This window comes from Amblyomma americanum, chromosome 3, assembly GCF_052857255.1.
Source record: "Amblyomma americanum isolate KBUSLIRL-KWMA chromosome 3, ASM5285725v1, whole genome shotgun sequence".
NCBI lineage: Eukaryota > Metazoa > Arthropoda > Arachnida > Ixodida > Ixodidae > Amblyomma > Amblyomma americanum.
Genome location: NC_135499.1, coordinates 227,074,986 through 227,087,740, shown reverse-complemented (window position 1 = coordinate 227,087,740; position 12,755 = coordinate 227,074,986). Strand labels below are relative to the sequence as shown.

The 12,755-nt window shown below is 44.9% G+C and overlaps 2 long non-coding RNA genes across 2 annotated transcripts; both read left to right on the top strand.

Annotated features, from left to right (window-relative positions):
- The first annotated feature begins 911 nt into the window (after window positions 1-911).
- Window positions 912-2,542, top strand: LOC144126291 (uncharacterized). Its single transcript, XR_013313476.1, has 2 exons — window positions 912-1,912; window positions 2,083-2,542. It is a non-coding gene; the product is annotated as an uncharacterized LOC144126291 (long non-coding RNA).
- An 8,299-nt stretch (window positions 2,543-10,841) lies between these two features.
- LOC144126290 (uncharacterized) lies at window positions 10,842-12,471 on the top strand. The gene is made up of 2 exons (XR_013313475.1): window positions 10,842-11,841; window positions 12,012-12,471. It is a non-coding gene; the product is annotated as an uncharacterized LOC144126290 (long non-coding RNA).
- Window positions 12,472-12,755: the final 284 nt, after the last annotated feature.

Below are 12,755 nucleotides of genomic sequence, written 5' to 3'. Positions count from 1 at the left end.
ATTATTATTATTATTATTATTATTATTATTATTATTATTATTATTATTATTATTATTATTATTATTATTATTGAGGTGGGAAAGTCTTGCTGCTTCTAAACGACATGACCATTCTTGTAAAATTCGCGAGTACCGTCCCAGGACGAACTTGTTCGCGAATTCATTTTTCGTTGAAACTGTGCAACAGTGGAATCGACTTTCGGAGGTTCAAGTGTGCGCTGTAAACGAAGACTTTTTTTTTTTTTTTTGCCAATCCGTGAATCCGGGACCCTGCTATACCGCTATAACACCTTCGGGCAATGCGGGGTAATTCTTGATTAAAAATTCAAGTGCGAACTTTTCGGAGTGCGTCGTCTGTTCGCGCTTAAGTTTGGGCAATGGTTTAGGACGCTTCATTCACTCGCTGCATGTTGGCCTGTTATATATTGTCGCAGCGCGACTGCTACAGCGCGGAGCTGAATATTTGATGTACAGTACAGTACCAGCAACCGCTGCCCATTACGAGCGACCGCTTTTTGTAACAGAATGGCTGCGAAGAGAGCTTATATCATGCAAATCCTTGGAGGAATATCGGTAGTTTTTCAACACCTATTGCGCCGGTGGAGTGGTACGTAGGAGCGTCGAGGCGACTGAGCCGACGACTCGGGTTCAATAACGCGGCCGCGCCTTTCGATGAAGGCGAAAGGCAGGAGTGTGCTGTGAAATATCGGACTTATGGGTGGTCGAAATTAATCCAGATCCCTTCACTACGGCGTCCCTCACCGACAATGTGTCGCTTCGTGACGTGCCCCACAATTTACAATTTTTTTCACATTTTCTAGTCTTTGTAGAGCTTTCATGTGCACTGCATCGGAGCTGCAAGAGTTTTTTGTCGCGCGGTATCACGTGAGCTGCCTTTGGCTGCAAGCAATTGGTACACCGCATTTTAGTTTCTGTGCTAAAATTGGCACATGCGGCACATTGAATTCTTCCTCTTGAAGGTTTTGTGTGCTTACCAGCTTCACGACCTTTCCTAGGCACACAGTCTGCTTTCCTGTCGGTACATGCCCCTGTCAGAATTAACTGCTTTTGTTCAATATTTGCTATGGCTTAGGGCATATATTTTAGTGCAGAAACTTCCATGATAAACAACTGTCTCAAGCTACTAAATTTCAATGCGGCTGTAATACAAAAATGCAACTGCATGACAAATGTCTTGCATTTTCAGTGCTACTGTTTTCTTCCTGATTGCACATGTTATGCCTCAGCGAGCATGCACCGAGACTATGTGGCTGAAAACCTCTACTAATGCGCGTCCAGGGCCTTATGGGCAAGTGACACAGCAACTATGCCAATGTCCACTTACTGAAGCTTTATTGCATGTATGAGAACCTTGCTCACACACACGCAGAATTAAACAAACATAAATATGCACTGCAATTCATTTCATAGCCTGCATGGTGGTGCGGAACATTGCATGCCATATGTATATCCGTTGCAGCTCTGAATGTTAAGAATTCCCGTTTTTAAAAATCCCCAATGCTGGCTGCTACATTACGTAGATAAAAAAGGAAGGACTAAAATAAGTGCTTTGTTTTCTGGGGTCTTTAGAAATATCCAGTACATTCAGAATGTAATATCAGTGTTGCTTCCCATCAAGGCAGAGAGGCCTTGCAGAGGTAAAAGAATATCGGTTTGCGAGTTGCACAGTGAATTATACATTCTTCTTTTTTCCACGGTGTTAATTTGTTTGAAAATGTTTGAGATGTTGTTAAAAGTAAAAAACCTTTTCACATGGGTAATTGCTGTTTGTACCCCAACAGAATTATCTCTTTTTGGTTTCCATGTGCTGTCTGGGGAAGCTAACTGCCATTCTTTAAATTATATGCGTGCTGATTATGGCTGATATACTGTGACATTTGTTTTCTGTTAGGTAAGCTTCAATAGGAAAATTAATCTTCAGACAATGGACACGATGTGAGCAAAATTACAAGCTGTCACCACAAAATATTCTTCTGTATACCGTATACTTCTCTTAATCTGGCAAAGGATATCTTGGCAATCAATTATAGCTGATATACTGTGACATTTCTTTTCTGTTAGGTAAGCTTCAGTAGGAAAATGAATCTTCGGACAATGGCCACGATGTGAGCAAAATTACAAGCTTTCACTACAATATAATCTTCTGTATACCGTATACTTCTCTTAATCTGGCAAAGGATATCTTGGCAATCAAATAATGCCCTTTGAATATCAATCTGTGCAGGGAATGTTGCCTCCACGAACTTCGAGTTCTGTTCAAACACCAGAAAAGAGAAAACAAGCGGTGGTAAGTAAGGCAGGCAGGCAAGGTTAACCTGAAAACAACATACAACACCAGAGCTTTCACATGTGTATGTGAATGGCTTATTTCTGGCATGTTTTTATTACTGCAACCTATTTACAGCGCATAGGTAAGGGGTCTTGAGTGACTGGATCAGCTTGATTTTACACCCATGACTCTTTCTAACACACTTAAAACATTTGTATGCCTTTTTTTTATCAATAAACCAATAAATTTTTTAGTGTGTGTGTCCTCCACATCAAGCTGAGAGAGCCCCTGCCAGATCTCTCGGCTTGGAAATGGGTGTCCAGCAACACACGCAACGGCGAGTGCAAAGGAAATTTTTGTTCCTACACCTCAGTGCGAACCTCCTGCATTTTTGTTACCCCTGAAGAAAGTACACGTGGCTGGAACCGAGCAGCTTGTGATTGTAGAAGGTGACTAAATTTTGATTCTGCTTTATAGGTTGACACTCCGGAGAAAGCTTTCTTGAGAGCACGTGCAGCAAAGTTTGCCTCGGAGCACATAAAGACTCGAAAGCGGATCAAGCGGCTGCAGCAGTCTAGAAGACCCCAGAAAAAAAAAAAAAACGCTTGAAGAATTGAAGGCTGTGATTCAAATGCTACAGAGGCAAAATATCGTGCTGAAGGATCAGGTGGCTGTGCTTGACACCCTTGGAATAGCCAATCAACACCTCCCTAAAAAACAGATATCCAAGCGCCCTGGCCGGGATGTGCCGAGGCAGTTTTCACCTGAGCTCAGGGCCTTTGCGCTGTCACTCAATTTCTACTCGCCACAAGCATACAATTACGTGAGACGGGTCTTCGACACCTGCTTGCCCCACCAAAGAACACTGCGAGAGTGGTATCAGACTGTAGATGGCAATGCTGGCTTTTCAACTGAGGCATTCAATGCTCTAAAAATGAAATGCACCGAGATGAGCAGCCGAGGCCACCAAACTGTATGCAGTCTGATGACTGATGAAATGTCAGTCAGGCAGCAGGTTCAGTGGAACAGGGGCAATTCTGAGGGGTTTGCTGACAAGGGCACAGGAGTTGATGGTGACTGCCTGCCACAGGCAAAAGCTGCTTTTTGTTGTAATGGCAGTAGCCATTAACGGACGGTGGAAGCTGCCGCTCGGATACTTTTTAGTAGATGGTCTTCTCGGCGAGCAGCGAGCTGATCTAGTTATATACACAAAGCCTGCTTCTTGCCCACGATGCTGGGGCAATGGTTGTAGCTCTAACAGGCGATGGAGCTCCAGCAAATACAGCCATGTCAGAGGAGCTGGGCTGCAGCTTCAAAAATGTAGACCAACTGAAGACGACATTCTCACATCCTGCCACCCAAAAACCAGCGGCAGCATTTCTTGACCCTTGTCATACGTTAAAACATGTCACAAATGCTCTAGCGCACAAAAAATCAACAAGGGAAACACGGTGGCATGGCAGCATATTGAGCGGCTACATAGTTTGCAACAAAAAGAAGGGCTTCACTTGGCCAACAAGCTGCACAGAGCGCATATTCAATGGCAGAGGCAGCCGAGCAAGGTCAGGTGTGCGGCCCAAGTTATGAGCACTTCTGTGGCCACAGCACTTGCTGAATGTCGAGTGCTCAAAGTAGAAGGTTTTGCCGACTCACAGCCAAGTGAAGAATTTTTGAGGTGCATTAACAATACCTTTGATGCGTTGAATTGAAGGTCCATACAGCAAAAGGGATTCAAGAAAGTTTTAAATGAGTGAAATTTCAAAGATGTTGAAGCCATGTTTAGAGCCTCCATCATTTACCTGTCATCACTGAGCAAGTCTACCAGTGGCCACAGCATGATTGAGACGGCACAAAAAACGTGATTTTTAGACTTCACCACATGTATGAAAAGCTTAGTTGCACTCTACAATTTCACTGCCATGGAAAAGAAATTCCTCAAATATATATAGGAACACAAAATTTGTCAAAACTGCCTGGAACTTTTTTTCGGACTTATCAGGTCCCACAGAGGCCACGACCACCCAACTATTGTACAATTTCGTGCTGCTTTCAGAAAAGTAGTAGTTCACAATGAGCTCGGTGATGTAGCAACAGGGAACTGCTTGCCTTTAGAAACTGCAGCAATCTTGTCGTGCGGTAGTGCTATTATTGCTTCAGCAACTGAGACACTAAACGCGTCAAAAGGCAGGAGACGCATCTTGAATGCGGACACTGCTGCGCAGCACCAAATAGCCAGAGATCACGACTGTATCTCACATTCAGAGCATAATACTGAATGGGGAGACAGAGTAGTGACGTACCTGGCTGGTTACGTTTCACACAAGTTGCATACTAAGCTGATGTGTGACCAGTACGCGGTAGCGTTGTTTGCATGTCGACCACAGGGTGACACATACTCTTTCATTCAGAGAAAAAGTAGCGGAGGGCTGAGCTACCCATCAGAGAGAGAGTGTAATTAAAATCTGTCGTAAATCTGAGTCTCTTGTTCGATTGCCATTGCACGGTAAAAGCCTGTCATCAAGAACTTTGTTAACTAACCTTGTGCATGAAGTTTTGGTTTCATTCCAGCAAAGATCTGTTTCTGGAGCTTCATGGCCACATGTTTCCGCTTGAGGATCATTATGTCCTTCTAGTGCAGAGCATTGCAGGGTGCTTTTTAAACATAGGCTCTATCACGTAGGCAAGAAGGTCACAGAAAGCTTCCAGGATAGCCATGTGCGACAAATTTTTAGGAAGCTTACCCAGTTTAAGGGCCAGTAGCGGGCATATAGCTACCGAGTTTCCTTCCGAAACAGTGAGGCAAAGGAATGCATGTCCAGTGGAGCATCATTTGGGAGAGAGGGGGAAGGGGTTATCATCGTTTCAGGAGGGTTCTGGCTATGCACAGCGGCCAGTAGTTTAATCTTGCAATAGTCATAAGTCCTCAGTCTGAATCCTCTGCTAGTTTTTGCGGATAAATTTTTTGTTCAGCTCACACTCGTCAATGACTGGTTAGTAAACCCTGAATCCCCCTTTTTTTTTTGTGCATAGCATTTACCATGTATATTTAACTATTGTTTGATTGCACGCTGATAATGTAAATAATGCCTCCTATATTTGCTTACTGGCCGTATTGGTTGGTCAAGAGCCCAAATAAATGTTTCTGACTATGCAACATGGTGTCACTGCTCTACTTTCACTATTATACATTTGGACATGCACAAAACTGTGTAAACAGGCCCTGCAGGCCAGCACGAACTGATGAAATCCTTTCAACAAGAGGTGGAGACTAAGGTAGGTCAACGGGGCCTCTTGCTTATATGACCAAGAAGAACCATTTCCACCTTAGTTCCTGCAGCAATATCTTGGGGATTTGTAAACAAGGTTGAGAAAGGTGGTGCAAGTTGCACAGCTAGGTCGTATCGGCTACGCTGTATCGTTTATTCTGAACGTGCATATATGTTAGCCAAGTTGATATTCATCGGCTGACTGAGAATACCGACTAGGTGAGCACCGTTGAAGTTATGCTGCAGAATAACTGTATGACAGAGCTAGGTTTGGTCCGGCCGCGTAGCTGCGGGGTTAACAATTAATAGCCCCATGCTACTGAAGCTGAGTTGCATGCGCGCGTATTGTACAGGGTTCATGTGCTCTCGCGCGCATGGCAGCGGTGCATTCAGAGAGGTTTTTCACTTAATCTATATATACATAGTTTTGCAGTGCTAAACTCGCACTGTGCGAATACTACTTGGGGGGGCCACCTGCGCTCCCGACGACGCGGATTTATAAGCTTGGTATATACTGTCGTATAACATCTCTGAGTGAAATTCCAGCGAGAATAAGCGAGCGTAACAGAGAGAAGCATTTTACGGTGAGCGTTTAGCGTTGCAGCAGTCGGTACAGCGCAATAATTATATACACCAAAGCGCAAGGTGATCCATTTCAGACACACAAGATCGAGCGAATGCAATGGGATCAAGTGCAGAGCGCTGAGCCGTTGCGGGCTGCAGTGGCCGGACGACCGTTATTTTAAGGGTTTCGAGAAATAAGGTGCCTCGAAAGCGCGCAGCCCGCCGCAGTCGTTCCCCTCGCACGGGCGTAGAGCCGCCGGACGCCCTTCCGACGCCGAGGAATACGATCGCAAAAGCGTGCCGCTCGGTGTTATTCTACGCCTGCTACGCAAACTTCCTTTTGACACACAGCAGGGCAACGTGGAAAACGCTGAAAGCCTCTGCGTGTCTGCATAGTTCGAAAGGATGCAGTAGGCTGCTGCAGAAAACGACGGCTCTGTGCCGCACAGCCCGATCGCTCCGCATCACTGCACTAGCTTTGAAGAGAAAAATTTCCGCTAAACGGCGATTCGACACATCCAGAAGAAATCGTCAATGAGTGCGTACCGCTGCGAGGCGAGTCGAGGCGACTTTCAGACGCAAGGCAATGCCGAGCACATCACCTCGAAAGCCCACTCGCCGCCACCGAGAAAAAAACTCGGGCTACTCGCACCCACCGCTCTCTGGCCCTTTGCAATAATGACACAGTACGCTGTTGTTAGTGGCTTGATTTTTCATAGCAAAAACGACAACGTTGCTAATGGCCCGACTTTATAAGCCTAAATTTTGGCGTTACTTCCACCACATTTTTAACACTGCAGTGCCTGGTGACACGCTGACACGGGAGTGTCACCAGGCTCTGCCTTTTAACTGTCGTAAGTGGTTCTGGTTGTTGGCGAAAAATTTGTGTGCACGGCGGCGTGCAACTGTTTCTTGGAGAACACCTTCGCTGCACTGCACAGGGTTAGGGGAGGGGAGTTAAAGAGATAGAATAGAGGACGGGTCAGAAGGCGGAAAGGGCGGCAAGTGCACGGAAGAATGCGGCACGAAAAGCGCGATACACAGGCACGAGAAACAGTGGGCGGGCACACATTGCGAAACGCGCACTGGTGTGAGTCAGAAGACGCCCATGCACTCATTGATCACAGTATGTTTCTTAGTGCAGGAGGAGGGGAAGTGGAGACGCCAAAGAGTCTCTGGAAAGGGGTTTGCGGGCACACACAATGTAGCGCGCGATGGTGAAAATTCAGCACACTGGGGCACAATGCACAGAAGGTTTGTGTTCACAGCACGCAGCACAAAGCACTTGGGTGACACTAGATGCGCCTGCGAAGGCCTGCCTCATCGACGAAGGAGACGAGAGCGGACAGGGCAGCTTTCCTTTTGTGTGGCGATGCCTCAGGGAAGACTGGGTCGCCGGCAGTGGCAGAGGGCAGGCCGAGCTTGCTGTATTCGGCGCGCATCATGGAGCGCACGTTAGCATGAACGGGGCACTCACAGAGCAGGTGCTCAACTGTTTCTGTCTCTCCGCAGTCAATACAGTTTGTGTCGGCCTCTCCCGTGAGGCGGTGGCGTCGGTCTGCCGTGAAGACACAACCAATCCTGATGTGCAGGAGTAAAGAGTATGCCGCGCGTCCGAAGGCAGTGTACGGGACAGGCTTTGGGAGCTTGCCGGATGCGACGCGGGAGTCTGGGTGGCAAAGTGCAACCTTGTGGCGCAGTATGTGACGCGCTGCGTCAAAGGCCGAGATAGCCTCACAAACTGGAGCTGCTGGGTTGGAGTGGACTGCCTTGGCGAGTCGGTCAGCAGCTTCGTTTCCTGGCACTCCCACACGGGATGGCACCCACTGCAACAAAATATCACAGCCGCGCGCACTGAGCGTACACAGTTTGTGGTGTCGCTGCTTAAAGATTACGCGTTATAAATATTACGCAACAGCGCGCGGTGACGGCCGAGAGCACGGTGTAAGAATAGATAGGTGTACCAACGGCGCCGCTTGTCTTGTGCTCCGGACGTTGCGCGAGGAGTCTCGCAGTTTTGCAGCGTACCGATAGATGGCAGCACACAACAACAACAACAAGCCCATGGGTGTATCTAATCAGCGCCAGTGGGAGACACTCCGCCATAATGAATCCCAACTGGCCTCTGCCATTTACCGAAAAATGGTCGACTGGTAGCCCAGTGTAGCTATCATTCCAAAATGCCGTTCAAGTTAAAGCACTTTGAGGCGCAAGCATTATTTACTTTGGCGGATTTGATGTAAAAAAACTTACCTTTGCAACTTTGAACAGAGGGCACTTCCAAAGCAACAACTTCTTGCAATGTGCTAAGTTGTGTTTGTTTTTTCATTGGTATATTAAGTTGAATGCAAGAGATATGAAATGTTTAATTGTCTGAAGCAACCCAGCTAACAGCAGGAGTACAAACGTCCCACGTATCTATCTGCCTAAATTCTTTTTTAGTTTCCATAAGTAAAAACAAACTAATAGTAACATAAAAACAGACAATATTTTCGGTAATACGTACCTTTGCAACTTTTATCAGAGGCCACTAGCAGGACTGCAACTTCGAACTAAGGGCTATTTTAGTTTTGTTTCTCCATATGTTATACAAATTTCTCTTCAAAAGAGATGACAAGCCAAATTGTCTTAAGCAGTCTACCTGCGAAAGAGACGATTTATTTGCAACAATAAAAAAACGATTAATAGCAAACTCAAACACTATTTGCGTTGGTGGATTGTATTTAAAAAATACTTACCTTTGCAACTTTGAACAGAGGGCACATGCAAAGCAACAACTTCTTGCCATGTGCTATGCCCTGTTTGTCTCTCCATGTATTTTACAAAGTAGTATGCAAGATTGATGACAATTTGAATTTTCTGAAGCAGCCCTACTGACTGCAGTGGTCCAAGCTTTACTCGTATTCTGCGTGCTTAAAATCTAATTTATTTGAAGTAAATTAAACTAATCGCAAATAAAAACAAACATTAGTTAGTGTGGCAATCCTTATTAAAGAAAATTCGTACCTATGCAAAATTTAAAAGGGAGCGCTTGCAACGCTGCAACTTCTTGCTAACTTCTATTTTAGGCATAGAGGTTTCTCCACCTGTTATATAAACTTTTATGCAAGAGAGATGACATGCTAAATTCCCTGAAGCAACATGCCCGCAAAAATTGCATTTTAATTTGCATTATAAAAAGAAACTAATCGCAAAATTAAACGCAACCATTACTCATGTTGGCGCATGGATTGAATAGAGTACTTCAATCTGTATTCCGGGTCTTTCGGTTATGTGCGCTTGTAACTACGGCGCTGCCAAGCTGTTTCAATTCCCGCTAATGAATTTTCACGGCCAAATCTCAACAAAACTTTCTCTGTCCTGTGTTCGTCCCTTTATTTAATACGCCTCTACTGTATGGGACACTGCACAGCAATTGGAGCAGATTCACAACAGGGCAGCAAGATTCGTCTCGGGCAGGTACGGCCGGGCGCAGGGATAGTTGTACAGAAATGAATAATGTCTTGACGTGGAAGCCCCGCCGCGGTGGTTCAGCGGTTAGGGCGCTCGACTACTGATCCGGAGTTCCCGGTTTCGAACCCGACCGTGCCGGCTGCGTTTTATGGAGGCAAAACGCTAAGGCGCCCGTGTGCTGTGCGATGTCAGTGCACGTTAAAGATCCCCAGGTGGTCGAAATTATTCCGGAGCCCTCCACTAGAGCACCTCATTCTTCATTTCTTCTTTCACTCCCTCCTTATACCTTCCCTTACAGCGCTGTTCAGGTGTATAACGATATATGAGACAGATACTGCGCCATTTCCTTTCCCCTAAAACCAATTATTATTATTATTATTATTATTATTATTATTATTATTATTATTATTATTATTATTATTATTATTGAGGTGGGAAAGTCTTGCTGCTTCTAAACGACATGACCATTCTTGTAAAATTCGCGAGTACCGTCCCAGGACGAACTTGTTCGCGAATTCATTTTTCGTTGAAACTGTGCAACAGTGGAATCGACTTTCGGAGGTTCAAGTGTGCGCTGTAAACGAAGACTTTTTTTTTTTTTTTTGCCAATCCGTGAATCCGGGACCCTGCTATACCGCTATAACACCTTCGGGCAATGCGGGGTAATTCTTGATTAAAAATTCAAGTGCGAACTTTTCGGAGTGCGTCGTCTGTTCGCGCTTAAGTTTGGGCAATGGTTTAGGACGCTTCATTCACTCGCTGCATGTTGGCCTGTTATATATTGTCGCAGCGCGACTGCTACAGCGCGGAGCTGAATATTTGATGTACAGTACAGTACCAGCAACCGCTGCCCATTACGAGCGACCGCTTTTTGTAACAGAATGGCTGCGAAGAGAGCTTATATCATGCAAATCCTTGGAGGAATATCGGTAGTTTTTCAACACCTATTGCGCCGGTGGAGTGGTACGTAGGAGCGTCGAGGCGACTGAGCCGACGACTCGGGTTCAATAACGCGGCCGCGCCTTTCGATGAAGGCGAAAGGCAGGAGTGTGCTGTGAAATATCGGACTTATGGGTGGTCGAAATTAATCCAGATCCCTTCACTACGGCGTCCCTCACCGACAATGTGTCGCTTCGTGACGTGCCCCACAATTTACAATTTTTTTCACATTTTCTAGTCTTTGTAGAGCTTTCATGTGCACTGCATCGGAGCTGCAAGAGTTTTTTGTCGCGCGGTATCACGTGAGCTGCCTTTGGCTGCAAGCAATTGGTACACCGCATTTTAGTTTCTGTGCTAAAATTGGCACATGCGGCACATTGAATTCTTCCTCTTGAAGGTTTTGTGTGCTTACCAGCTTCACGACCTTTCCTAGGCACACAGTCTGCTTTCCTGTCGGTACATGCCCCTGTCAGAATTAACTGCTTTTGTTCAATATTTGCTATGGCTTAGGGCATATATTTTAGTGCAGAAACTTCCATGATAAACAACTGTCTCAAGCTACTAAATTTCAATGCGGCTGTAATACAAAAATGCAACTGCATGACAAATGTCTTGCATTTTCAGTGCTACTGTTTTCTTCCTGATTGCACATGTTATGCCTCAGCGAGCATGCACCGAGACTATGTGGCTGAAAACCTCTACTAATGCGCGTCCAGGGCCTTATGGGCAAGTGACACAGCAACTATGCCAATGTCCACTTACTGAAGCTTTATTGCATGTATGAGAACCTTGCTCACACACACGCAGAATTAAACAAACATAAATATGCACTGCAATTCATTTCATAGCCTGCATGGTGGTGCGGAACATTGCATGCCATATGTATATCCGTTGCAGCTCTGAATGTTAAGAATTCCCGTTTTTAAAAATCCCCAATGCTGGCTGCTACATTACGTAGATAAAAAAGGAAGGACTAAAATAAGTGCTTTGTTTTCTGGGGTCTTTAGAAATATCCAGTACATTCAGAATGTAATATCAGTGTTGCTTCCCATCAAGGCAGAGAGGCCTTGCAGAGGTAAAAGAATATCGGTTTGCGAGTTGCACAGTGAATTATACATTCTTCTTTTTTCCACGGTGTTAATTTGTTTGAAAATGTTTGAGATGTTGTTAAAAGTAAAAAACCTTTTCACATGGGTAATTGCTGTTTGTACCCCAACAGAATTATCTCTTTTTGGTTTCCATGTGCTGTCTGGGGAAGCTAACTGCCATTCTTTAAATTATATGCGTGCTGATTATGGCTGATATACTGTGACATTTGTTTTCTGTTAGGTAAGCTTCAATAGGAAAATTAATCTTCAGACAATGGACACGATGTGAGCAAAATTACAAGCTGTCACCACAAAATATTCTTCTGTATACCGTATACTTCTCTTAATCTGGCAAAGGATATCTTGGCAATCAATTATAGCTGATATACTGTGACATTTCTTTTCTGTTAGGTAAGCTTCAGTAGGAAAATGAATCTTCGGACAATGGCCACGATGTGAGCAAAATTACAAGCTTTCACTACAATATAATCTTCTGTATACCGTATACTTCTCTTAATCTGGCAAAGGATATCTTGGCAATCAAATAATGCCCTTTGAATATCAATCTGTGCAGGGAATGTTGCCTCCACGAACTTCGAGTTCTGTTCAAACACCAGAAAAGAGAAAACAAGCGGTGGTAAGTAAGGCAGGCAGGCAAGGTTAACCTGAAAACAACATACAACACCAGAGCTTTCACATGTGTATGTGAATGGCTTATTTCTGGCATGTTTTTATTACTGCAACCTATTTACAGCGCATAGGTAAGGGGTCTTGAGTGACTGGATCAGCTTGATTTTACACCCATGACTCTTTCTAACACACTTAAAACATTTGTATGCCTTTTTTTTATCAATAAACCAATAAATTTTTTAGTGTGTGTGTCCTCCACATCAAGCTGAGAGAGCCCCTGCCAGATCTCTCGGCTTGGAAATGGGTGTCCAGCAACACACGCAACGGCGAGTGCAAAGGAAATTTTTGTTCCTACACCTCAGTGCGAACCTCCTGCATTTTTGTTACCCCTGAAGAAAGTACACGTGGCTGGAACCGAGCAGCTTGTGATTGTAGAAGGTGACTAAATTTTGATTCTGCTTTATAGGTTGACACTCCGGAGAAAGCTTTCTTGAGAGCACGTGCAGCAAAGTTTGCCTCGGAGCA